Genomic DNA, 26,272 nt, shown 5'->3' with positions numbered 1-26,272 from the left:
AAATTTTTGAAAGAAAACAGAGGTGTTTTTTGCAAAGTGCCTACCTGTAGATTTTGGCCTCTAGCTCAGCCGGCACCTAGGGAAACCTACCAAACCTGTGCATTTCTGAAAACTAGAGACCTAGGGGAATCCAAGATGGGGTGACTTGTGTGGCTCGGACCAGGTTCTGTTACCCAGAATCCTTTGCAAACCTCAAAATTTGGCTAAAAAAACACATGTTCTTCACATTTCTGTGGCAGAAAGTTCTGGAATCTGAGAGGAGCCACAAATTTCCTTCCACCCAGCGTTCCCCCAAGTCTCCCGATAAAAATGATATCTCACTTGTGTGGGTAGGCCTAGCGCCCGCGACAGCAAACGCCCCAAAGCGCAACGTGGACACATCCAAATTTTTGAAAGAAAACACAGGTGTTTTTTGCAAAGTTCCTACCTGTAGATTTTGGCCTGTAGCTCAGCCGGCACCTAGGGAAACCTACCAAACCTGTGCATTTCTGAAAACTAGAGACCTAGGGGAATCCAAGATGGGGTGACTTGTGTGGCTCGATCCAGGTTCTGTTACCCAGAATCCTTTGCAAACCTCAAAATCTGGCTAAAAAAACACATGTTCCTCACTTTTCTGTGGCAGAAAGTTCTGGAATCTGAGAGGAGCCACGAATTTCCTTCCACCCAGCGTTCCCCTAAGTCTCCCGATATAAATGATACCTCACTTGTGTGGGTAGGCCTAGCGCCCGCGACAGGAAACGCCTCAAAGCGCAACGTGGACACATCCAAATTTTTGAAAGAAAACAGAGGTGTTTTTTGCAAAGTTCCTACCTGTAGATTTTGGCCTGTAGCTCAGTCGGCACCTAGGGAAACCTACCAAACCTGTGCATTTCTGAAAACTAGAGACCTAGGGGAATCCAAGATGGGGTGACTTGTGTGGCTCGATCCAGGTTCTGTTACCCAGAATCCTTTGCAAACCTCAAAATCTGGCTAAAAAAACACATGTTCCTCACTTTTCTGTGGCAGAAAGTTCTGGAATCTGAGAGGAGCCACGAATTTCCTTCCACCCAGCGTTCCCCTAAGTCTCCCGATATAAATGATACCTCACTTGTGTGGGTAGGCCTAGCGCCCGCGACAGGAAACGCCCCAAAGCGCAACGTGGACACATCCACATTTTTGAAAGAAAACAGAGCTGTTTTTTGCAAAGTTCCTACCTGTAGATTTTGGCATGTAGCTCAGCCGGCATCTAGGAAAACCTACCAAACCTGTGCATTTCTGAAAACTAGAGACCTAGGGGAATCCAAGATGGGGTGACTTGTGTGGCTCGAACCAGGTTCTGTTACCCAGAATCCTTCGCAAACCTCAAAATCTGGCTAAAAAAACACATGTTCCTCGCTTTTCTGTGGCAGAAAGTTCTGGAATCTGAGAGGAGCCACGAATTTCCTTCCACCCAGCGTTCCCCTAAGTCTCCCCATATAAATGATATCTCACTTGTGTGGGTAGGCCTAGCGCCCGCAACAGGAGGCGCCCCAAAGCGCAACGTGGACACATCCAAATTTTTGAAAGAAAACAGAGGTGTTTTTTGCAAAGTTCCTACCTGTAGATTTTGGCCTGTAGCTCAGTCGGCACCTAGGGAAACCTACCAAACCTGTGCATTTCTGAAAACTAGAGACCTAGGGGAATCCAAGATGGGGTGACTTGTGTGGCTTGGACCAGGGTCTGTTACCCAGAATCCTTTGCAAACCTCAAAATTTGGTTAAAAAAACACATGTTCCTCACATTTCTGTGGCAGAAAGTTCTGGAATCTGAGAGAAGCCACGAATTTCCTTCCACCCAGCTTTCCCCCAAGTCTCCCGATATAAATGATACCTCACTTGTGTGGGTAGGCCTAGCGCCCGCGACAGGAAACAACCCAAAGCGCAAAGTGGACACATCCAAATTTTTGAAAGTAAACAGAGCTGTTTTTTGCAAAGTGCCTACCTGTAGATTTTGGCCTGTAGCTCAGCCGGCACCTAGGGAAACCTACCAAACCTGTGCATTTCTGAAAACTAGAGACCTAGGGGAATCCAAGATGGGGTGACTTGTGTGGCTCGGACCAGGTTCTGTTTCCCAGAATCCTTTGCAAACCTAAAAATTTGGCTAAAAAAACACATGTTCCTCACATTTCTGTGGCAGAAAGTTCTGGAATCTGAGAGGAGCCACAAATTTTCTTCCACCCAGCGTTCCCCCAAGTCTCCCGATATAAATGATACCTCACTTGTGTGGGTAGGCCTAGCGCCCACGACAGGAGACACCCCAAAGCGCAACGTGGACACATCCAAATTTTTGAAAGAAAACAGAGGTGTTTTTTGCAAAGTGCCTACCTGTAGGTTTTGGCCTCTAGCTCAGCCGGCACCTAGGGAAACCTACCAAACCTGTGTATTTCTGTAAACTAGAGACCTAGGGTAATCCAAGATGGGGTGACTTGTGTGGCTCGGACCAGGTTCTGTTACCCAGAATCCTTTGCAAACCTCAAAATTTGGCTAAAAAAACACATGTTCCTCACATTTCTGTGACAGAAAGTTCTGGAATCTGAGAGGAGCCACAAATTTCCTTCCACCCAGCGTTCCCCAAAGTCTCCCGATATAAATGATACCTCACTCACCCTCACCCCAAAGCGCAACGTGGACGCATCCAAATTTTTTAAAGAAAACAGAGGTGTTTTTTGAAAAGTGCCTACCTGTAGATTTTGGCCTCTAGCTCAGCCGGCACCTAGGGAAACCTACCAAACCTGTGCATTTCTGAAAACTAGAGACCTAGGGGAATCCAAGATGGGGTGACTTGTGTGGCTCGGACCAGGTTCTGTTACCCAGAATCCTTTGCAAACCTCAAAATTTGGCTAAAAAAACACATGTTCCTCACATTTCTGTGGCAGAAAGTTCTGGAATCTGAGAGGAGCCCCAAATTTCCTTCCACCCAGCGTTCCCCCAAGTCTCCCGATAAAAATTATACCTCACTTGTGTGGGTAGGCCTAGCGCCCGCGAAAGGAAACGCCCCAAAGCGTAACGTGGACACATCCAAATTTTTTAAAGAAAACAGAGGTGTTTTTTGCAAAGTGCCTACCTGTAGATTTTGGCCTCTAGCTCAGCCGGCACCTAGGGAAACCTACCAAACCTGTGCATTTCTGAAAACTAGAGACCTAGGGGAATCCGAGATGGGGTGACTTGTGTTGCTCGGACCAGGTTCTGTTACCCAGAATCCTTTGGGAACCTCAAAATCTGGCTAAAAAAACACATGTTCCTCACATTTCTGTGGCAGAAAGTTCTGGAATCTGAGAGGAGCCACAAATTTCCTTCCACCCAGCGTTCCCCCAAGTCTCCCGATATAAATGATACCTCACTTGTATTGGTAGGTCTAGTGCCCGCAACAGGAAACGCCCCAAAGCGCAATGTGGACACATCCAAATTTTTGAAAGAAAACGGAGGTGTTTTTTGCAAAGTGCCTACCTGTAGATTTTGGCCTCTAGCTCAGCCGGCACCTAGGGAAACCTACCAAACCTGTGCATTTCTGAAAGCTAGAGAGCTAGGGGAATCCAAGATGGGGTGACTTGTGTGGCTCGGACCAGGTTCTGTTTCCCAGAATCCTTTGCAAACCTCAAAATTTGGCTAAAAAAACACATGTTCCTCACATTTCTGTGGCAGAAAGTTCTGGAATCTGAGAGGAGCCACAAATTTCCTTCCACCCAGCGTTCCCCCAAGTCTCCCGATATAAATGATACCTCACTTGTGTGGGTAGGCCTAGCGCCCACGACAGGAGACACCCCAAAGCGCAACGTGGACACATCCAAATTTTTGAAAGAAAACAGAGGTGTTTTTTGCAAAGTGCCTACCTGTAGGTTTTGGCCTCTAGCTCAGCCGGCACCTAGGGAAACCTACCAAACCTGTGCATTTCTGAAAACTAGAGACCTAGGGGAATCCAAGATGGGGTGACTTGTGTGGCTCGGACCAGGTTCTGTTACCCAGAATCCTTTGCAAACCTCAAAATTTGGCTAAAAAAACACATGTTCTTCACATTTCTGTGGCAGAAAGTTCTGGAATCTGAGAGGAGCCACAAATTTCCTTCCACCCAGCGTTCCCCCAAGTATCCCGATAAAAATGATATCTCACTTGTGTGGGTAGGCCTAGCGCCCGCGACAGCAAACGCCCCAAAGCGCAACGTGGACACATCCAAATTTTTGAAAGAAAACACAGGTGTTTTTTGCAAAGTTCCTACCTGTAGATTTTGGCCTGTAGCTCAGCCGGCACCTAGGGAAACCTACCAAACCTGTGCATTTCTGAAAACTAGAGACCTAGGGGAATCCAAGATGGGGTGACTTGTGTGGCTCGATCCAGGTTCTGTTACCCAGAATCCTTTGCAAACCTCAAAATCTGGCTAAAAAAACACATGTTCCTCACTTTTCTGTGGCAGAAAGTTCTGGAATCTGAGAGGAGCCACGAATTTCCTTCCACCCAGCGATCCCCTAAGTCTCCCGATATAAATGATACCTCACTTGTGTGGGTAGGCCTAGCGCCCGCGACAGGAAACGCCTCAAAGCGCAACGTGGACACATCCACATTTTTGAAAGAAAACAGAGGTGTTTTTTGCAAAGTTCCTACCTGTAGATTTTGGCCTCTAGCTCAGCCGGCATCTAGGAAAACCTACCAAACCTGTGCATTTCTGAAAACTAGAGACCTAGGGGAATCCAAGATGCGGTGACTTGTGTGGCTCGAACCAGGTTCTGTTACCCAGAATCCTTTGCAAACCTCAAAATCTGGCTAAAAAAACACATGTTCCTCGCTTTTCTGTGGCAGAAAGTTCTGGAATCTGAGAGGAGCCACGAATTTCCTTCCACCCAGCGTTCCCCTAAGTCTCCCCATATAAATGATATCTCACTTGTGTGGGTAGGCCTAGCGCCCGCAACAGGAGACGCCCCAAAGCGCAACGTGGACACATCCAAATTTTTGAAAGAAAACAGAGGTGTTTTTTGCAAAGTTCCTACCTGTAGATTTTGGCCTGTAGCTCAGTCGGCACCTAGGGAAACCTACCAAACCTGTGCATTTCTGAAAACTAGAGACCTAGGGGAATCCAAGATGGGGTGAATTGTGTGGCTCGGACCAGGTTCTGTTACCCAGAATCCTTTGCAAACCTCAAAATTTGGTTAAAAAAACACATGTTCCTCACATTTCTGTGGCAGAAAGTTCTGGAATCTGAGAGAAGCCACGAATTTCCTTCCACCCAGCTTTCCCCCAAGTCTCCCGGTATAAATGATACCTCACTTGTGTGGGTAGGCCTAGCGCCCGCGACATAAAACACCCCAAAGCGCAACGTGGACACATCCAAATTTTTGAAAGTAAACAGAGCTGTTTTTTGCAAAGTGCCTACCTGTAGATTTTGGCCTGTAGCTCAGCCGGCACCTAGGGAAACCTACCAAACCTGTGCATTTCTGAAAACTAGAGACCTAGGGGAATCCAAGATGGGGTGACTTGTGTGGCTCGGACCAGGTTCTGTTTCCCAGAATCCTTTGCAAACCTAAAAATTTGGCTAAAAAAACACATGTTCCTCACATTTCTGTGGCAGAAAGTTCTGGAATCTGAGAGGAGCCACAAATTTTCTTCCACCCAGCGTTCCCCCAAGTCTCCCGATATAAATGATACCTCACTTGTGTGGGTAGGCCTAGCGCCCACGACAGGAGACACCCCAAAGCGCAACGTGGACACATCCAAATTTTTGAAAGAAAACAGAGGTGTATTTTGCAAAGTGCCTACCTGTAGGTTTTGGCCTCTAGCTCAGCCGGCACCTAGGGAAACCTACCAAACCTGTGTATTTCTGTAAACTAGAGACCTAGGGTAATCCAAGATGGGGTGACTTGTGTGGCTCGGACCAGGTTCTGTTACCCAGAATCCTTTGCAAACCTCAAAATTTGGCTAAAAAAACACATGTTCCTCACATTTCTGTGACAGAAAGTTCTGGAATCTGAGAGGAGCCACAAATTTCCTTCCACCCAGCGTTCCCCAAAGTCTCCCGATATAAATGATACCTCACTCACCCTCACCCCAAAGCGCAACGTGGACGCATCCAAATTTTTTAAAGAAAACAGAGGTGTTTTTTGCAAAGTGCCTACCTGTAGATTTTGGCCTCTAGCTCAGCCGGCACCTAGGGAAACCTACCAAACCTGTGCATTTCTGAAAACTAGAGACCTAGGGGAATCCAAGATGGGGTGACTTGTGTGGCTCGGACCAGGTTCTGTTACCCAGAATCCTTTGCAAACCTCAAAATTTGGCTAAAAAAACACATATTCTTCATATTTCTGTGGCAGAAAGTTCTGGAATCTGAGAGGAGCCACAAATTTCCTTCCACCCAGCGTTCCCCCAAGTCTCCCGATAAAAATTATATCTCACTTGTGTGGGTAGGCCTAGCGCCCGCGACAGCAAACGCCCCAAAGCGCAACGTGGACACATCCAAATTTTTGAAAGAAAACACAGGTGTTTTTTGCAAAGTTCCTACCTGTAGATTTTGGCCTGTAGCTCAGCCGGCACCTAGGGAAACCTACCAAACCTGTGCATTTCTGAAAACTAGAGACCTAGGGGAATCCAAGATGGGGTGACTTGTGTGGCTCGATCCAGGTTCTGTTACCCAGAATCCTTTGCAAACCTCAAAATCTGGCTAAAAAAACACATGTTCCTCACTTTTCTGTGGCAGAAAGTTCTGGAATCTGAGAGGAGCCACGAATTTCCTTCCACCCAGCGTTCCCCTAAGTCTCCCGATATAAATGATACCTCACTTGTGTGGGTAGGCCTAGCGCCCGCGACAGGAAACGCCTCAAAGCGCAACGTGGACACATCCACATTTTTGAAAGAAAACAGAGGTGTTTTTTGCAAAGTTCCTACCTGTAGATTTTGGCCTGTAGCTCAGCCGGCATCTAGGAAAACCTACCAAACCTGTGCATTTCTGAAAACTAGAGACCTAGGGGAATCCAAGATGCGGTGACTTGTGTGGCTCGAACCAGGTTCTGTTACCCAGAATCCTTTGCAAACCTCAAAATCTGGCTAAAAAAACACATGTTCCTCGCTTTTCTGTGGCAGAAAGTTCTGGAATCTGAGAGGAGCCACGAATTTCCTTCCACCCAGCGTTCCCCTAAGTCTCCCCATATAAATGATATCTCACTTGTGTGGGTAGGCCTAGCGCCCGCAACAGGAGACGCCCCAAAGCGCAAAGTGGACACATCCAAATTTTTGAAAGAAAACAGAGGTGTTTTTTGCAAAGTTCCTACCTGTAGATTTTGGCCTGTAGCTCAGTCGGCACCTAGGGAAACCTACCAAACCTGTGCATTTCTGAAAACTAGAGACCTAGGGGAATCCAAGATGGGGTGACTTGTGTGGCTCGATCCAGGTTCTGTTACCCAGAATCCTTTGCAAACCTCAAAATCTGGCTAAAAAAACACATGTTCCTCACTTTTCTGTGGCAGAAAGTTCTGGAATCTGAGAGGAGCCACGAATTTCCTTCCACCCAGCGTTCCCCTAAGTCTCCCGATATAAATGATACCTCACTTGTGTGGGTAGGCCTAGCGCCCGCGACAGGAAACGCCCCAAAGCGCAACGTGGACACATCCACATTTTTGAAAGAAAACAGAGCTGTTTTTTGCAAAGTTCCTACCTGTAGATTTTGGCCTGTATCTCAGCCGGCATCTAGGAAAACCTACCAAACCTGTGCATTTCTGAAAACTAGAGACCTAGGGGAATCCAAGATGGGGTGACTTGTGTGGCTCGTACCAGGTTCTGTTACCCAGAATCCTTCGCAAACCTCAAAATCTGGCTAAAAAAACACATGTTCCTCGCTTTTCTGTGGCAGAAAGTTCTGGAATCTGAGAGGAGCCACGAATTTCCTTCCACCCAGCGTTCCCCTAAGTCTCCCCATATAAATGATATCTCACTTGTGTGGGTAGGCCTAGCGCCCGCAACAGGAGGCGCCCCAAAGCGCAACGTGGACACATCCAAATTTTTGAAAGAAAACAGAGGTGTTTTTTGCAAAGTTCCTACCTGTAGATTTTGGCCTGTAGCTCAGTCGGCACCTAGGGAAACCTACCAAACCTGTGCATTTCTGAAAACTAGAGACCTAGGGGAATCCAAGATGGGGTGACTTGTGTGGCTTGGACCAGGGTCTGTTACCCAGAATCCTTTGCAAACCTCAAAATTTGGTTAAAAAAACACATGTTCCTCACATTTCTGTGGCAGAAAGTTCTGGAATCTGAGAGAAGCCACGAATTTCCTTCCACCCAGCTTTCCCCCAAGTCTCCCGATATAAATGATACCTCACTTGTGTGGGTAGGCCTAGCGCCCGCGACAGGAAACACCCCAAAGCGCAACGTGGACACATCCAAATTTTTGAAAGTAAACAGAGCTGTTTTTTGCAAAGTGCCTACCTGTAGATTTTGGCCTCTAGCTCAGCCGGCACCTAGGGAAACCTAGCAAATTTGTGAATTTCTGAAAACTAGAGACCTAGGGGAAACCAAGATGGGGTGACTTGTGTGGCTCGGACCAGGTTCTGTTACCCAGAATCCTTTGCAAACCTCAAAATTTGGCTAAAAAAACACATGTTCCTCACATTTCTGTGGCAGAAAGTTCTGGAATCTGAGAGGAGCCACAAATTTTCTTCCACCCAGCGTTCCCCCAAGTCTCCCGATATAGATGATACCTCACTTGTGTGGGTAAGCCTAGCGCCCGCGACAGGAAACGCCCCAAAGCGCAACGTGGACACATCCAAATTTTTGAAAGAAAACAGAGGTGTTTTTTGCAAAGTTCCTACCTGTAGATTTTGGCCTGTAGCTCAGCCGGCACCTAGGGAAACCTACCAAACCTGTGCATTTCTGAAAACTAGAGACCTAGGGGAATCCAAGATGGGGTGACTTGTGTGGCTCGGACCAGGTTCTGTTACCCAGAATCCTTTGCAAACCTCAAAATTTGGTTAAAAAAATACATGTTCCTCACATTTCTGTGGCAGAAAGTTCTGGAATCTGAGAGGAGCCACCAATTTCCTTCCACCCAGCGTTCCCCCAAGTCTCCCGATAAAAATGATACCTCACTTGTGTGGGTAGGCCTAGCGCCCGTGACAGGAAACGCCCCAAAGCGCAACGTGGACACATCCACATTTTTGAAAGAAAACAGAGGTGTTTTTTGCAAAGTGCCTACCTGTAGATTTTGGCCTCTAGCTCAGCCGGCACGAAGGAAAATCTACCAAATCTCTGCATTTCTGAAAACTAGAGACCTAGGGGAATCCAAGATGGGGTGACTTGTGTGGCTCGGACCAGGTTCTGTTACCCAGAATCCTTTGCAAACCTCAAAATTTGGCTAAAAAAACACATGTTCCTCACATTTCTGTGGCAGAAAGTTCTGGAATCTGAGAGGAGCCACAAATTTCCTTCCACCCAGCGTTCCCCCAAGTCTCCAGATAAAAATGATACCTCACTTGAGTGGGTAGGCCTAGCGCCCGCGACAGGAAACGCCCCAAAGCGAACGTGGACACATCCAAATTTTTGAAAGAAAACGGAGGTGTTTTTTGCAAAGTGCCTACCTGTAGATTTTGGCCTCTAGCTCAGCCGGCACCTAGGGCAAACCTACCAAACCTGTGCATTTCTGAAAACCAGAGACCTAGGGGAATCCGAGATGGGGTGACTTGTGTTGCTCGAACCAGGTTCTGTTACCCAGAATCCTTTGGGAACCTCAAAATCTGGTTAAAAAAACACATGTTCCTCACATTTCTGTGGCAGAAAGTTCTGGAATCTGAGAGGAGCCACAAATTTCCTTCCACCCAGCGTTCCCCCAAGTCTCCCGATATAAATGATACCTCACTTGTGTGGTTAGGCCTAGCGCCCGCGACAGGAAACGCCCCAAAGCACAACGTGAACGCATCCAAATTTTTTAAAGAAAACAGAGGTGTTTTTTGTAAAGTGCCTACCTGTAGATTTTGGCCTCTAGCTCAGCCGGCACCTAGGGAAACCTACCAAACCTGTGTATTTCTGAAAACTAGAGACCTAGGGGAATCCAAGATGCGGTGACTTGTGTGGCTCGAACCAGGTTCTGTTACCCAGAATCCTTTGCAAACCTCAAAATCTGGCTAAAAAAACACATGTTCCTCGCTTTTCTGTGGCAGAAAGTTCTGGAATCTGAGAGGAGCCACGAATTTCCTTCCACCCAGCGTTCCCCCAAGTCTCCCCATATAAATGATATCTCACTTGTGTGGGTAGGCCTGGCGCCCGCAACAGGAGACGCCCCAAAGCGCAACGTGGACACATCCAAATTTTTGAAAGAAAACAGAGGTGTTTTTTGCAAAGTTCCTACCTGTAGATTTTGGCCTGTAGCTCAGTCGGCACCTAGGGAAACCTACCAAACCTGTGCATTTCTGAAAACTAGAGACCTAGGGGAATCCAAGATGGGGTGACTTGTGTGGCTCGGACCAGGTTCTGTTACCCAGAATCCTTTGCAAACCTCAAAATTTGGTTAAAAAAACACATGTTCCTCACATTTCTGTGGCAGAAAGTTCTGGAATCTGAGAGAAGCCACGAATTTCCTTCCACCCAGCTTTCCCCCAAGTCTCCCGATATAAATGATACCTCACTTGTGTGGGTAGGCCTAGCGCCCGCGACAGGAAACACCCCAAAGCGCAACGTGGACACATCCAAATTTTTGAAAGTAAACAGAGCTGTTTTTTGCAAAGTGCCTACCTGTAGATTTTGGCCTCTAGCTCAGCCGGCACCTAGGGAAACCTACCAAACCTGTGCATTTCTGAAAACTAGAGACCTAGGGGAATCCAAGATGGGGTGACTTGTGTGGCTCGGACCAGGTTCTGTTACCCAGAATCCTTTGCAAACCTCAAAATTTGGCTAAAAAAACACATGTTCCTCACATTTCTGTGGCAGAAAGTTCTGGAATCTGAGAGGAGCCACAAATTTCCTTCCACCCAGCGTTCCCCCAAGTCTCCCGATATAAATGATACCTCACTTGTGTGGGTAGGCCTAGCGCCCACGAGAGGAAACACCCCAAAGCGCAACGTGGACACATCCAAATTTTTGAAAGAAAACGGAGGTGTTTTTTGCAAAGTGCCTACCTGTAGATTTTGGCCTCTAGCTCAGCCGGCACCTAGGGAAACTTACCAAACCTGTGCATTTCTGAAAACTAGAGACCTAGGGGAATCCGAGATGGGGTGACTTGTGTTGCTCGGACCAGGTTCTGTTACCCAGAATCCTTTGGGAACCTCAAAATCTGGCTAAAAAAACACATGTTCCTCACATTTCTGTGGCAGAAAGTTCTGGAATCTGAGAGGAGCCACAAATTTCCTTCCACCCAGCGTTCCCCCAAGTCTCCCGATATAAATGATACCTCACTTGTGTGGGTAGGTCTAGTGCCCGCAACAGGAAACGCCCCAAAGCGCAATGTGGACACATCCAAATTTTTGAAAGAAAACGGAGGCGTTTTTTGCAAAGTGCCTACCTGTAGATTTTGGCCTCTAGCTCAGCCGGCACCTAGGGAAACCTACCAAACCTGTGCATTTCTGAAAGCTAGAGAGCTAGGGGAATCCAAGATGGGGTGACTTGTGTGGCTCGGACCAGGTTCTGTTTCCCAGAATCCTTTGCAAACCTCAAAATTTGGCTAAAAAAACACATGTTCCTCACATTTCTGTGGCAGAAAGTTCTGGAATCTGAGAGGAGCCACAAATTTCCTTCCACCCAGCGTTCCCCTAAGTCTCCCGATATAAATGATACCTCACTTGTGTGGGTAGGCCTAGCGCCCACGACAGGAGACACCCCAAAGCGCAACGTGGACACATCCAAATTTTTGAAAGAAAACAGAGGTGTTTTTTGCAAAGTGCCTACCTGTAGGTTTTGGCCTCTAGCTCAGCCGGCACCTAGGGAAACCTACCAAACCTGTGTATTTCTGTAAACTAGAGACCTAGGGTAATCCAAGATGGGGTGACTTGTGTGGCTCGGACCAGGTTCTGTTACCCAGAATCCTTTGCAAACCTCAAAATTTGGCTAAAAAAACACATGTTCCTCACATTTCTGTGGCAGAAAGTTCTGGAATCTGAGAGGAGCCACAAATTTCCTTCCACCCAGCGTTCCCCAAAGTCTCCCGATATAAATGATACCTCACTTGTGTGGGTAGGCCTAGCGCCCGCGACAGGAAACGCCCCAAAGCACAACGTGGACGCATCCAAATTTTTTAAAGAAAACAGAGGTGTTTTTTGCAAAGTGCCTACCTGTAGATTTTGGCCTCTAGCTCAGCCGGCACCTAGGGAAACCTACCAAACCTGTGCATTTCTGAAAACTAGAGACCTAGGGGAATCCAAGATGGGGTGACTTGTGTGGCTCGGACCAGGTTCTGTTACCCAGAATCCTTTGCAAACCTCAAAATTTGGCTAAAAAAACACATGTTCCTCACATTTCTGTGGCAGAAAGTTCTGGAATCTGAGAGGAGCCACAAATTTCCTTCCACCCAGCGTTCCCCCAAGTCTCCCGATATAAATGATACCTCACTTGTGTGGGTAGGCCTAGCGCCCACGACAGGAAACACCCCAAAGCGCAATGTGGACACATCCAAATTTTTGAAAGAAAACAGAGGTGTTTTTTGCAAAGTGCCTACCTGTAGGTTTTGGCCTCTAGCTCAGCCGGCACCTAGGGAAACCTACCAAACCTGTGTATTTCTGTAAACTAGAGACCTAGGGTAATCCAAGATGGGGTGACTTGTGTGGCTCGGACCAGGTTCTGTTACCCAGAATCCTTTGCAAACCTCAAAATTTGGCTAAAAAAACACATGTTCCTCACATTTCTGTGGCAGAAAGTTCTGGAATCTGAGAGGAGCCACAAATTTCCTTCCACCCAGCGTTCCCCAAAGTCTCCCGATATAAATGATACCTCACTTGTGTGGGTAGGCCTAGCGCCCGCGACAGGAAACGCCCCAAAGCACAACGTGGACGCATCCACATTTTTTAAAGAAAACAGAGGTGTTTTTTGCAAAGTGCCTACCTGTAGATTTTGGCCTCTAGCTCAGCCGGCACCTAGGGAAACCTACCAAACCTGTGCATTTCTGAAAACTAGAGACCTAGGGAAATCCAAGATGGGGTGACTTGTGTGGCTCGGACCAGGTTCTGTTACCCAGAATCCTTTGCAAACCTCAAAATGTGGCTAAAAAAACACATGTTCTTCACATTTCTGTGGCAGAAAGTTCTGGAATCTGAGAGGAGCCACAAATTTCCTTCCACCCAGCGTTCCCCCAAGTCTCCCGATAAAAATGATATCTCACTTGTGTGGGTAGGCCTAGCGCCCGCGACAGCAAACGCCCCAAAGCGCAACGTGGACACATCCAAATTTTTGAAAGAAAACACAGGTGTTTTTTGCAAAGTTCCTACCTGTAGATTTTGGCCTGTGGCTCAGCCGGCACCTAGGGAAACCTACCAAACCTGTGCATTTCTGAAAACTAGAGACCTAGGGGAATCCAAGATGGGGTGACTTGTGTGGCTCGATCCAGGTTCTGTTACCCAGAATCCTTTGCAAACCTCAAAATCTGGCTAAAAAAACACATGTTCCTCACTTTTCTGTGGCAGAAAGTTCTGGAATCTGAGGAGCCACGAATTTCCTCCACCCAGCGTTCCCCTAAGTCTCCCGATATAAATGATACCTCACTTGTGTGGGTAGGCCTAGCGCCCGCGACAGGAAACGCCTCAAAGCGCAACGTGGACACATCCACATTTTTGAAAGAAAACAGAGGTGTTTTTTGCAAAGTTCCTACCTGTAGATTTTGGCCTGTAGCTCAGCCGGCATCTAGGAAAACCTACCAAACCTGTGCATTTCAGAAAACTAGAGACCTAGGGGAATCCAAGATGGGGTGACTTGTGTGGCTCGGACCAGGTTCTGTTTCCCAGAATCCTTTGCAAACCTCAAAATTTGGCTAAAAAAACACATGTTCCTCACATTTCTGTGGCAGAAAGTTCTGGAATCTGAGAGGAGCCACAAATTTCCTTCCACCCAGCGTTCCCCCAAGTCTACCGATATAAATGATACCTCACTTGTGTGGGTAGGCCTAGCGCCCACGACAGGAAACACCCCAAAGCGCAACGTGGACACATCCAAATTTTTGAAAGAAAACAGAGGTGTTTTTTGCAAAGTGCCTACCTGTAGGTTTTGGCCTCTAGCTCAGCCGGCACCTAGGGAAACCTACCAAACCTGTGTATTTCTGTAAACTAGAGACCTAGGGTAATCCAAGATGGGGTGACTTGTGTGGCTCGGACCAGGTTCTGTTACCCAGAATCCTTTGCAAACCTCAAAATTTGGCTAAAAAAAAAAACGTTCCTCACATTTCTGTGGCAGAAAGTTCTGGAATCTGAGAGGAGCCACAAATTTCCTTCCACCCAGCGTTCCCCAAAGTCTCCCGATATAAATGATACCTCACTTGTGTGGGTAGGCCTAGCGCCCGCGACAGGAAACGCCCCAAAGCACAACGTGGACGCATCCAAATTTTTTAAAGAAAACAGAGGTGTTTTTTGCAAAGTGCCTACCTGTAGATTTTGGCCTCTAGCTCAGCCGGCACCTAGGGAAACCTACCAAACCTGTGCATTTCTGAAAACTAGAGACCTAGGGAAATCCAAGATGGGGTGACTTGTGTGGCTCGGACCAGGTTCTGTTACCCAGAATCCTTTGCAAACCTCAAAATGTGGCTAAAAAAACACATGTTCTTCACATTTCTGTGGCAGAAAGTTCTGGAATCTGAGAGGAGCCACAAATTTCATTCCACCCAGCTTTCCCCCAAGTCTCCCGATAAAAATGATATCTCACTTGTGTGGGTAGGCCTAGCGCCCGCGACAGCAAACGCCCCAAAGCGCAACGTGGACACATCCAAATCTTTGAAAGAAAACACAGGTGTTTTTTGCAAAGTTCCTACCTGTAGATTTTGGCCTGTAGCTCAGCCGGCACCTAGGGAAACCTACCAAACCTGTGCATTTCTGAAAACTAGAGACCTAGGGGAATCCAAGATGGGGTGACTTGTGTGGCTCGATCCAGGTTCTGTTACCCAGAATCCTTTGCAAACCTCAAAATCTGGCTAAAAAAACACATGTTCCTCACTTTTCTGTGGCAGAAAGTTCTGGAATCTGAGGAGCCACGAATTTCCTCCACCCAGCGTTCCCCTAAGTCTCCCGATATAAATGATACCTCACTTGTGTGGGTAGGCCTAGCGCCCGCGACAGGAAACGCCTCAAAGCGCAACGTGGACACATCCACATTTTTGAAAGAAAACAGAGGTGTTTTTTGCAAAGTTCCTACCTGTAGATTTTGGCCTGTAGCTCAGCCGGCATCTAGGAAAACCTACCAAACCTGTGCATTTCTGAAAACTAGAGACCTAGGGGAATCCAAGATGCGGTGACTTGTGTGGCTCGAACCAGGTTCTGTTACCCAGAATCCTTTGCAAACCTCAAAATTTGGCTAAAAAAACACATGTTCCTCACATTTCTGTGGCAGAAAGTTCTGGAATCTGAGAGGAGCCACCAATTTTCTTCCACCCAGCGTTCCCCCAAGTCTCCCGATAAAAATGATACCTCACTTGTGTGGGTAGGCCTAGTGCCCGTGACAGGAAACACCCCAAAGCGCAACGTGGACACATCCAAATTTTTGAAAGAAAACAGAGGTGTTTTTTGCAAAGTGCCTACCTGTAGATTTTGGCCTCTAGCTCAGCCGGCACGATGGAAAATCTACCAAATCTGTGCATTTCTGAAAACTAGAGACCTAGGGGAATCCAAGATGGGGTGACTTGTGTTTCTCGATCCAGGTTCTGTTACCCAGAATCCTTTGCAAACCTCAAAATCTGGCTAAAAAACACATGTTCCTCACTTTTCTGTGGCAGAAAGTTCTGGAATCTGAGAGGAGCCACGAATTTCCTTCCACCCAGCGTTCCCCTAAGTCTCCCCATATAAATGATACCTCACTTGTGTGGGTAGGCCTAGCGCCCGCAACAGGAGACGCCCCAAAGCGCAACGTGGACACATCCACATTTTTTAAAGAAAACAGAGGTGTTTTTTGCAAAGTGCCTACCTGTAGATTTTGGCCTCTAGCTCAGCAGGCATCTAGGAAAACCTACCAAACCTGTGCATTTCTGAAAACTAGAGACCTAGGGGAATCCAAGATGCGGTGACTTGTGTGGCTCGAACCAGGTTCTGTTACCCAGAATCCTTTGCAAACCTCAAAATCTGGCTAAAAAAACACATGTTCCTCGCTTTTCTGTGGCAGAAAGTTCTGGAATCTGAGAGGAGCCACGAATTTCCTTCCACCCAGCGTTCCCCTAAGTCTCCCCATATAAATGATATCTCACTTGTGTGGGTAGGCCTAGCGCCCGCAACAGGAGACGCCCCAAAGCGCAACGTGGACACATCCACATTTTTGAAAGAAAACAGAGGTGTTTTTTGCAAAGTTCCTACCTGTAGATTTTGGCCTGTAGCTCAGTCGGCACCTAGGGAAACCTACCAAACCTGTGCATTTCTGAAAACTAGAGACCTAGGGGAATCCAAGATGGGGTGACTTGTGTGGCTCGGACCAGGTTCTGTTACCCAGAATCCTTTGCAAACCTCAAAATTTGGTTAAAAAAACACATGTTCCTCACATTTCTGTGGCAGAAAGTTCTGGAATCTGAGAGAAGCCACGAATTTCCTTCCACCCAGCTTTCCCCCAAGTCTCAATATATAAATGATACCTCACTTGTGTGGGTAGGCCTAGCGCCCGCGACAGGAAACACCCCAAAGCGCAACGTGGACACATCCAAATTTTTGAAAGTAAACAGAGCTGTTTTTTGCAAAGTGCCTACCTGTAGATTTTGGCCTCTAGCTCTGCCGGCACCTAGGGAAACCTAGCAAACTTGTGAATTTCTGAAAACTAGAGACCTAGGGGAATCCAAGATGGGGTGACTTGTGTGGCTCGGACCAGGTTCTGTTACCCAGAATCCTTTGCAAACCTTAAAATTTGGCTAAAAAAACCCCTGTTCCTCACATTTCTGTGGCAGAAAGTTCTGGAATCTGAGAGGAGCCACAAATTTTCTTCCACCCAGCGTTCCCCCAAGTCTCCCGATATAGATGATACCTCACTTGTGTGGGTAAGCCTAGCGCCCGCGACAGGAAACGCCCCAAAGCGCAACGTGGACACATCCAAATTTTTGAAAGAAAACAGATGTGTTTTTTGCAAAGTTCCTACCTGTAGATTTTGGCCTGTAGCTCAGCCGGCACCTAGGGAAACCTACCAAACCTGTGCATTTCTGAAAACTAGAGACCTAGGGGAATCCAAGATGGGGTGACTTGTGTGGCTCGGACCAGGTTCTGTTACCCAGAATCCTTTGCAAACCTCAAAATTTGGTTAAAAAAACACATGTTCCTCACATTTCTGTGGCAGAAAGTTCTGGAATCTGAGAGGAGCCACCAATTTCCTTCCACCCAGAGTTCCCCCAAGTCTCCCGATAAAAATGATACCTCACTTGTGTGGGTAGGCCTAGCGCCCGTGACAGGAAACGCCCCAAAGCGCAACGTGGACACATCCAAATTTTTGAAAGAAAACAGAGGTGTTTTTTGCAAAGTGCCTACCTGTAGATTTTGGCCTCTAGCTCAGCCGGCACGATGGAAAATCTACCAAATCTGTGCATTTCTGAAAACTAGAGACCTAGGGGAATCCAAGATGGGGTGACTTGTTTTTCTCGATCCAGGTTCTGTTACCCAGAATCCTTTGCAAACCTCAAAATCTGGCTAAAAAACACATGTTCCTCACTTTTCTGTGGCAGAAAGTTCTGGAATCTGAGAGGAGCCACGAATTTCCTTCCACCCAGCGTTCCCCTAAGTCTCCCCATATAAATGATACCTCACTTGTGTGGGTAGGCCTAGCGCCCGCAACAGGAGACGCCCCAAAGCGCAACGTGGACACATCCACATTTTTTAAAGAAAACAGAGGTGTTTTTTGCAAAGTGCCTACCTGTAGATTTTGGCCTCTAGCTCAGCCGGCACCTAGGGAAACCTACCAAACCTGTGCATTTCTGAAAACTAGAGACCTAGGGGAATCCAAGATGGGGTGACTTGTGTGGCTCAGACCAGGTTCTGTTACCCAGAATCCTTTGCAAACCTCAAAATTTGGCTAAAAAACACATGTTCCTCACATTTCTGTGGCAGAAAGTTCTGGAATCTGAGAGGAGCCACAAATTTCCTTCCACCCAGCGTTCCCCCAAGTCTCCAGATAAAAATGATACCTCACTTGTGTGGGTAGGCCTAGCGCCCGCGACAGGAAACGCCCCAAAGCGAACGTGGACACATCCAACTTTTTGAAAGAAAACGGAGGTGTTTTTTGCAAAGTGCCTACCTGTAGATTTTGGCCTCTAGCTCAGCCGGCACCTAGGGAAACCTACCAAACCTGTGCATTTCTGAAAACTAGAGACCTAGGGGAATCCAAGATGGGGTGACTTGTGTGGCTCGGACCAGGTTCTGTTACCCAGAATCCTTTGCAAACCTCAAAATTTGGCTAAAAAAACACATGTTCCTCACATTTCTGTGGCAGAAAGTTCTGGAATCTGAGAGGAGCCCCAAATTTCCTTCCACCCAGCGTTCCCCCAAGTCTCCCGATAAAAATTATACCTCACTTGTGTGGGTAGGCCTAGCGCCCACGACAGGAAACGCCCCAAAGCGAACGTGGACACATCCAACTTTTTGAAAGAAAACGGAGGTGTTTTTTGCAAAGTGCCTACCTGTAGATTTTGGCCTCTAGCTCAGCCGGCACCTAGGGAAACCTACCAAACCTGTGCATTTCTGAAAACTAGAGACCTAGGGGAATCCGAGATGGGGTGACTTGTGTTGCTCGGACCAGGTTCTGTTACCCAGAATCCTTTGGTAACCTCAAAATCTGGCTAAAAAAACACATGTTCCTCACATTTCTGTGGCAGAAAGTTCTGGAATCTGAGAGGAGCCACAAATTTCCTTCCACCCAGCGTTCCCCCAAGTCTCCCGATATAAATGATACCTCACTTGTGTGGGTAGGTCAAGTGCCCGCAACAGGAAACGCCCCAAAGCGCAATGTGGACACATCCAAATTTTTGAAAGAAAACTGAGGTGTTTTTTGCAAAGTGCCTACCTGTAGATTTTGGCCTCTAGCTCAGCCGGCACCTAGGGAAACCTACCAAACCTGTGCATTTCTGAAAGCTAGAGAGCTAGGGGAATCCAAGATGGGGTGACTTGTGTGGCTCGGACCAGGTTCTGTTTCCCAGAATCCTCTGCAAACCTCAAAATGTGGCTAAAAAAACACATGTTCCTCACATTTCTGTGGCAGAAAGTTCTGGAATCTGAGAGGAGCCACAAATTTCCTTCCACCCAGCGTTCCCCCAAGTCTCCCGATATAAATGATACCTCACTTGTGTGGGTAGGCCTAGCGCCCACGACAGGAAACACCCCAAAGCGCAACGTGGACACATCCAAATTTTTGAAAGAAAACAGAGGTGTTTTTTGCAAAGTGCCTACCTGTAGTTTTTGGCCTCTAGCTCAGCCGGCACCTCGGGAAACCTACCAAACCTGTGTATTTCTGTAAACTAGAGACCTAGGGTAATTCAAGATGGGGTGACTTGTGTGGCTCGGACCAGGTTCTGTTACCCAGAATCCTTTGCAAACCTCAAAATTTGGCTAAAAAAACACATGTTCCTCACATTTCTGTGGCAGAAAGTTCTGGAATCTGAGAGGAGCCACAAATTTCCTTCCACCCAGCGTTCCCCCAAGTCTCCCGATATAAATGATACCTCACTTGTGTGGGTAGGCCTAGCGCCCGCGACAGGAAACGCCCCAAAGCACAACGTGGACGCATCCACATTTTTTAAAGAAAACAGAGGTGTTTTTTGCAAAGTGCCTACCTGTAGATTTTGGCCTCTAGCTCAGCGGGCACCTAGGGAAACCTACCAAACCTGTGCATTTCTGAAAAATAGAGACCTTGGTGGAATCCAAGATGGGGTGACTTGTTTTTCTCGATCCAGGTTCTGTTACCCAGAATCCTTTGCAAACCTCAAAATCTGGCTGAAAAACACATGTTCCTCACTTTTCTGTGGCAGAAAGTTCTGGAATCTGAGAGGAGCCACGAATTTCCTTCCACCCAGCGTTCCCCTAAGTCTCCCCATATAAATGATACCTCACTTGTGTGGGTAGGCCTAGCGCCCGCAACAGGAGACGCCCCAAAGCGCAACGTGGACACATCCACATTTTTTAAAGAAAACAGAGGTGTTTTTTGCAAAGTGCCTACCTGTAGATTTTGGCCTCTAGCTCAGCCGGCACCTAGGGAAACCTACCAAACCTGTGCATTTCTGAAAACTAGAGACCTAGGGGAATCCAAGATGGGGTGACTTGTGTGGCTCAGACCAGGTTCTGTTACCCAGAATCCTTTGCAAACCTCAAAATTTGGCTAAAAAACACATGTTCCTCACATTTCTGTGGCAGAAAGTTCTGGAATCTGAGAGGAGCCACAAATTTCCTTCCACCCAGCGTTCCCCCAAGTCTCCAGATAAAAATGATACCTCACTTGTGTGGGTAGGCCTAGCGCCCGCGACAGGAAACGCCCCAAAGCGAACGTGGACACATCCAACTTTTTGAAAGAAAACGGAGGTGTTTTTTGCAAAGTGCCTACCTGTAGATTTTGGCCTCTAGCTCAGCCGGCACCTAGGGAAACCTACCAAACCTGTGCATTTCTGAAAACTAGAGACCTAGGGGAATCCAAGATGGGGTGACTTGTGTGGCTCGGACCAGGTTCTGTTACCCAGAATCCTTTGCAAACCTCAAAATTTGGCTAAAAAAACACATGTTCCTCACATTTCTGTGGCAGAAAGTTCTGGAATCTGAGAGGAGCCCCAAATTTCCTTCCACCCAGCGTTCCCCCAAGTCTCCCGATAAAAATTATACCTCACTTGTGTGGGTAGGCCTAGCGCCCGCGAAAGGAAACGCCCCAAAGCGTAACGTGGACACATCCAAATTTTTTAAAGAAAACAGAGGTGTTTTTTGCAAAGGGCCTACCTGTAGATTTTGGCCTCTAGCTCAGCCGGCACCTAGGGAAACCTACCAAACCTGTGCATTTCTGAAAACTAGAGACCTAGGGGAATCCGATATGGGGTGACTTGTGTTGCTCGGACCAGGTTCTGTTACCCAGAATCCTTTGGTAACCTCAAAATCTGGCTAAAAAAACACATGTTCCTCACATTTCTGTGGCAGAAAGTTCTGGAATCTGAGAGGAGCCACAAATTTCCTTCCACCCAGCGTTCCCCCAAGTCTCCCGATATAAATGATACCTCACTTGTGTGGGTAGGTCAAGTGCCCGCAACAGGAAACGCCCCAAAGCGCAATGTGGATACATCCAAATTTTTGAAAGAAAACTGAGGTGTTTTTTGCAAAGTGCCTACCTGTAGAATTTGGCCTCTAGCTCAGCCGGCACCTAGGGAAACCTACCAAACCTGTGCATTTCTGAAAGCTAGAGAGCTAGGGGAATCCAAGATGGGGTGACTTGTGTGGCTCGGACCAGGTTCTGTTTCCCAGAATCCTCTGCAAACCTCAAAATGTGGCTAAAAAAACACATGTTCCTCACATTTCTGTGGCAGAAAGTTCTGGAATCTGAGAGGAGCCACAAATTTCCTTCCACCCAGCGTTCCCCCAAGTCTCCCGATATAAATGATACCTCACTTGTGTGGGTAGGCCTAGCGCCCACGACAGGAAACACCCCAAAGCGCAACGTGGACACATCCAAATTTTTGAAAGAAAACAGAGGTGTTTTTTGCAAAGTGCCTACCTGTAGTTTTTGGCCTCTAGCTCAGCCGGCACCTAGGGAAACCTACCAAACCTGTGTATTTCTGTAAACTAGAGACCTAGGGTAATTCAAGATGGGGTGACTTGTGTGGCTCGGACCAGGTTCTGTTACCCAGAATCCTTTGCAAACCTCAAAATTTGGCTAAAAAAACACATGTTCCTCACATTTCTGTGGCAGAAAGTTCTGGAATCTGAGAGGAGCCACAAATTTCCTTCCACCCAGCGTTCCCCCAAGTCTCCCGATATAAATGATACCTCACTTGTGTGGGTAGGCCTAGCGCCCGCGACAGGAAACGCCCCAAAGCACAACGTGGACGCATCCAAATTTTTTAAAGAAAACAGAGGTGTTTTTTGCAAAGTGCCTACCTGTAGATTTTGGCCTCTAGCTCAGCGGGCACCTAGGGAAACCTACCAAACCTGTGCATTTCTGAAAACTAGAGACCTAGGGGAATCCAAGATGGGGTGACTTGTGTGGCTCGGACCAGGTTCTGTTACCCAGAATCCTTTGCAAACCTCAAAATTTGGCTAAAAAAACACATGTTCTTCACATTTCTGTGGCAGAAAGTTCTGGAATCTGAGAGGAGCCACAAATTTCCTTCCACCCAGCGTTCCCCCAAGTCTCCCGATAAAAATGATATCTCACTTGTGTGGGTAGGCCTAGCGCCCGCGACAGCAAACGCCCCAAAGCGCAACGTGGACACATTCACATTTTTGAAAGAAAACAGAGGTGTTTTTTGCAAAGTGCCTACCTGTAGATTTTGGCCTCTAGCTCATCCGGCACCTAGGGAAACCTACCAAACCTGTGCATTTCTGAAAACTAGAGACCTAGGGGAATCCAAGATTGGGTGACTTGTGTGGCTCAGACCAAGTTCTGTTACCCAGAATCTTTTGCAAACCTCAAAATTTGGCTAAAAAAACACATGTTCCTCACATTTCTGTGGCAGAAAGTTCTGGAATCTGAGACGAGCCACAAATTTCCTTCCAGCCAGTGTTCCCCCAAGTCTCCCGATAAAAATGATACCTCACTTGTGTGGGTAGGCCTAGCACCCGCGACAGGAAACGCCCCAAAGCGTAACGTGGACACATCCACATTTTTTTAAGAAAACGGAGGTGTTTATTGCAAAGTGCCTACCTGTAGATTTTGGCCTCTAGCTCAGCCGGCACCTCGGGAAACCTACCAAACCTGTGCATTTCTGAAAACTAGAGACCTAGGGGAATCCAAGATGGGGTGACGTGTGGCTCGGACCAGGTTCTGTTACCCGGAATCCTTTGCAAACCTCAAAATCTGTCTAAAAAAACTCATGTTCCTCACATTTTTGTGGCAGAAAGTTCTGGAATCTGAGAGGATCCACAAATTTCCTTCCACCCAGCGTTCCCCCAAGTCTCCCGATAAAAATGATACCTCACTTGTGTGGGTAGGCCTAGCTCCCGCAACAGGAAACGCCCCAAAGCGCAACGTGGACACAACCAAATTTTTTAAAGAAAACAGAGGTGTTTTTTGCAAAGTACCTACCTGTAGATTTGGGCCTCTAGCTCAGCCGGCACCTAGGGAAACCTACCAAACCTGTGCATTTCTGAAAACTAGAGACCTAGGGGAATCCAAGATGGTGTGACTTGTGTGGCTCGGACCAGGTTCTGTTACCCAGAATACTTTGCAAACCTCAAAATTTGGTTAAAAAAACACATGTTCCTCACATATCTATGGCAGAAAGTTCTGGAATCTGAGAGGAGCCACAAATTTCCTTCCACCCAGCTTTCCCCCAAGTCTCCCGATATAAATGATACCTCACTTGTGTGGGTAGGCCTAGCGCCCAGACAGGAAACACCCCAAAGCGCAACGTGGACACATCCAAATTTTTGAAAGAAAACAGAGGTGTTTTTTGCAAAGTGCCTACCTGTAGATTTTGGCCTGTAGCTCAGCCGGCACCTAGGGAAACCTACCAAACCTGTGCATTTCTGAAAACTAGAGACCTAGGGGAATCCAAGATGGGGTGACTTGTGTGGCTCGGACCAGGTTCTGTTACCCAGAATCCTTTGGGAACCTCAAAATTTTGTGAAAACACCACATGTTCCTCACATTTCTGTGGCAGAAAGTTCTGGAATCTGAGAGGAGCCACGAATTTCCTTCCACCCAGCGTTCCCCCAAGTCTCCCGATAAAAATGATACCTCACTTTGTGTGGGTAGGCCTAGCGCCCGCAACAGGAAACGCCCCAAAGCGCAACGTGGACACATCCAAATTTTTTAAAGAAAACAGAGGTGTTTTTTGCAAAGTGCCTACCTGTAGATTTTGGCCTGTAGCTCAGCCGGCACCTAGGGAAACCTACCAAACCTGTGTATTTCTGTAAACTAGAGACCTAGGGTAATCCAAGATGGGGTGACTTGTGTGGCTCGGACCAGGTTCTGTTACCCAGAATCCTTTGCAAACCTCAAAATTTGGCTAAAAAAACACATGTTCCTCACATTTCTGTGGCAGAAAGTTCTGGAATCTGAGAGGAGCCACAAATTTCCTTCCACCCAGCGTTCCCCCAAGTCTCCCGATATAAATGATACCTCACTTGTGTGGGTAGACCTAGCGCCCGCGACAGGAAACGCCCCAAAGCACAACGTGGACACATCCAAATTTTTTAAAGAAAACAGAGGTGTTTTTGGCAAAGTGACTACTTGTAGATTTTGGCCTCTAGCTCAGCCGGCACCTAGGGAAACCTACCAAACCTCTGCATTTCTGAAAACTAGAGACCTAGGGGAATCCAAGATGGGGTGACTTGTGTGGCTCGGACAAGGTTCTGTTACCCAGAATCCTTTGCAAACCTCAAAATTTGGCTAAAAAAACACATGTTCTTCACATTTCTGTGGCAGAAAGTTCTGGAATCTGAGAGGAGCCACAAATTTCCTTCTACCCAGCGTTCCCCCAAGTCTCCCGATAAAAATGATATCTCACTTGTGTGGGTAGGCCTAGCGCCCGCGACAGCAAACGCCCCAAAGCGCAACGTGGACAAATTCAAATTTTTGAAAAAAACAGAGGTGTTTTTTGCAAAGTGCCTACCTGTAGATTTTGGCCTCTAGCTCAGCCGGCACCTAGGGAAACCTACCAAACCTCTGCATTTCTGAAAACTAGAGACCTAGGGGAATCCAAGATGGGGTGACTTGTGTGGCTCGGACCAGGTTCTGTTTCCCAGAATCCTCTGCAAACCTCAAAATGTGGCTAAAAAAACACATGTTCCTCACATTTCTGAGGCAGAAAGTTCTGGAATCTGAGAGGAGCCACAAAATTACTTCCACCCAGTTTTCCACCAAGTCTCCCGATAAAAATGATACCTCACTTGTGTGGGTAGGCCTAGCACCCGCGACAGGAAACGCCCCAAAGCGTAACGTGGACAACATCCAAATTTTTTTAAGAAAACTGAGGTGTTTCTTGCAAAGTGCCTACCTGTAGATTTTGGCCTCTAGCTCAGCCGGCACCTCGGGAAACCTACCAAACCTGTGCATTTCTGAAAACTAGAGACCTAGGGGAATCCAAGATGGGGTGACGTGTGGCTCGGACCAGGTTCTGTTACCCGGAATCCTTTGCAAACCTCAAAATCTGGCTAAAAAAACTCATGTTCCTCACATTTCTGTGGCAGAAAGTTCTGGAATCTGAGAGGAGCCACAAATTTCTTTCCACCCAGCGTTCCCCCAAGTCTCCCGATAAAAATGATACCTCACTTGTGTGGGTAGGCCTAGCTCCCGCAACAGGAAACGCCCCAAAGCGCAACGTGGACACATCCAAATTTTTGAAAGAAAACAGAGGTGTTTTTTGCAAAGTACCTACCTGTAGATTTGGGCCTCTAGCTCAGCCGGCACCTAGGGAAACCTACCAAACCTGTGCATTTCTGAAAACTAGAGACCTAGGGGAATCCGAGATGGGGTGACTTGTGTTGCTCGGACCAGGTTCTGTTACCCAGAATCCTTTGGGAACCTCAAAATTTGGCAAAAAAACACATGTTCCTCACATTTCTGTGGCAGAAAGTTCTAGAATCTGAGAGGAGCCACAAATTTCCTTCCACCCAGCGTTCCCCCAAGTCTCCCGATAAAAATGATACCTCACTTGTGTGGGTAGGCCTAGCACCTGCGACAGGAAACGCCCCAAAGCGTAACGTGGACACATCCAAATTTTTTTAAGAAAACGGAGGTGTTTATTGCAAAGTGCCTACCTGTAGATTTTGGCCTCTAGCTCAGCCGGCACCTCGGGAAACCTACCAAACCTGTGCATTTCTGAAAACTAGAGACCTAGGGGAATCCAAGATGGGGTGACGTGTGGCTCGGACCAGGTTCTGTTACCCGGAATCCTTTGCAAACCTCAAAATCTGGCTAAAAAAACTCATGTTCCTCACATTTCTGTGGCAGAAAGTTCTGGAATCTGAGAGGAGCCACAAATTTCCTTCCACCCAGCGTTCCCCCAAGTCTCCC

The sequence above is a fragment of the Pleurodeles waltl genome, chromosome 7, assembly GCF_031143425.1.
Source record: "Pleurodeles waltl isolate 20211129_DDA chromosome 7, aPleWal1.hap1.20221129, whole genome shotgun sequence".
In the NCBI taxonomy this organism is placed as follows: Eukaryota; Metazoa; Chordata; class Amphibia; order Caudata; family Salamandridae; genus Pleurodeles; species Pleurodeles waltl.
Note: the sequence above shows the minus strand (reverse complement) of the source record.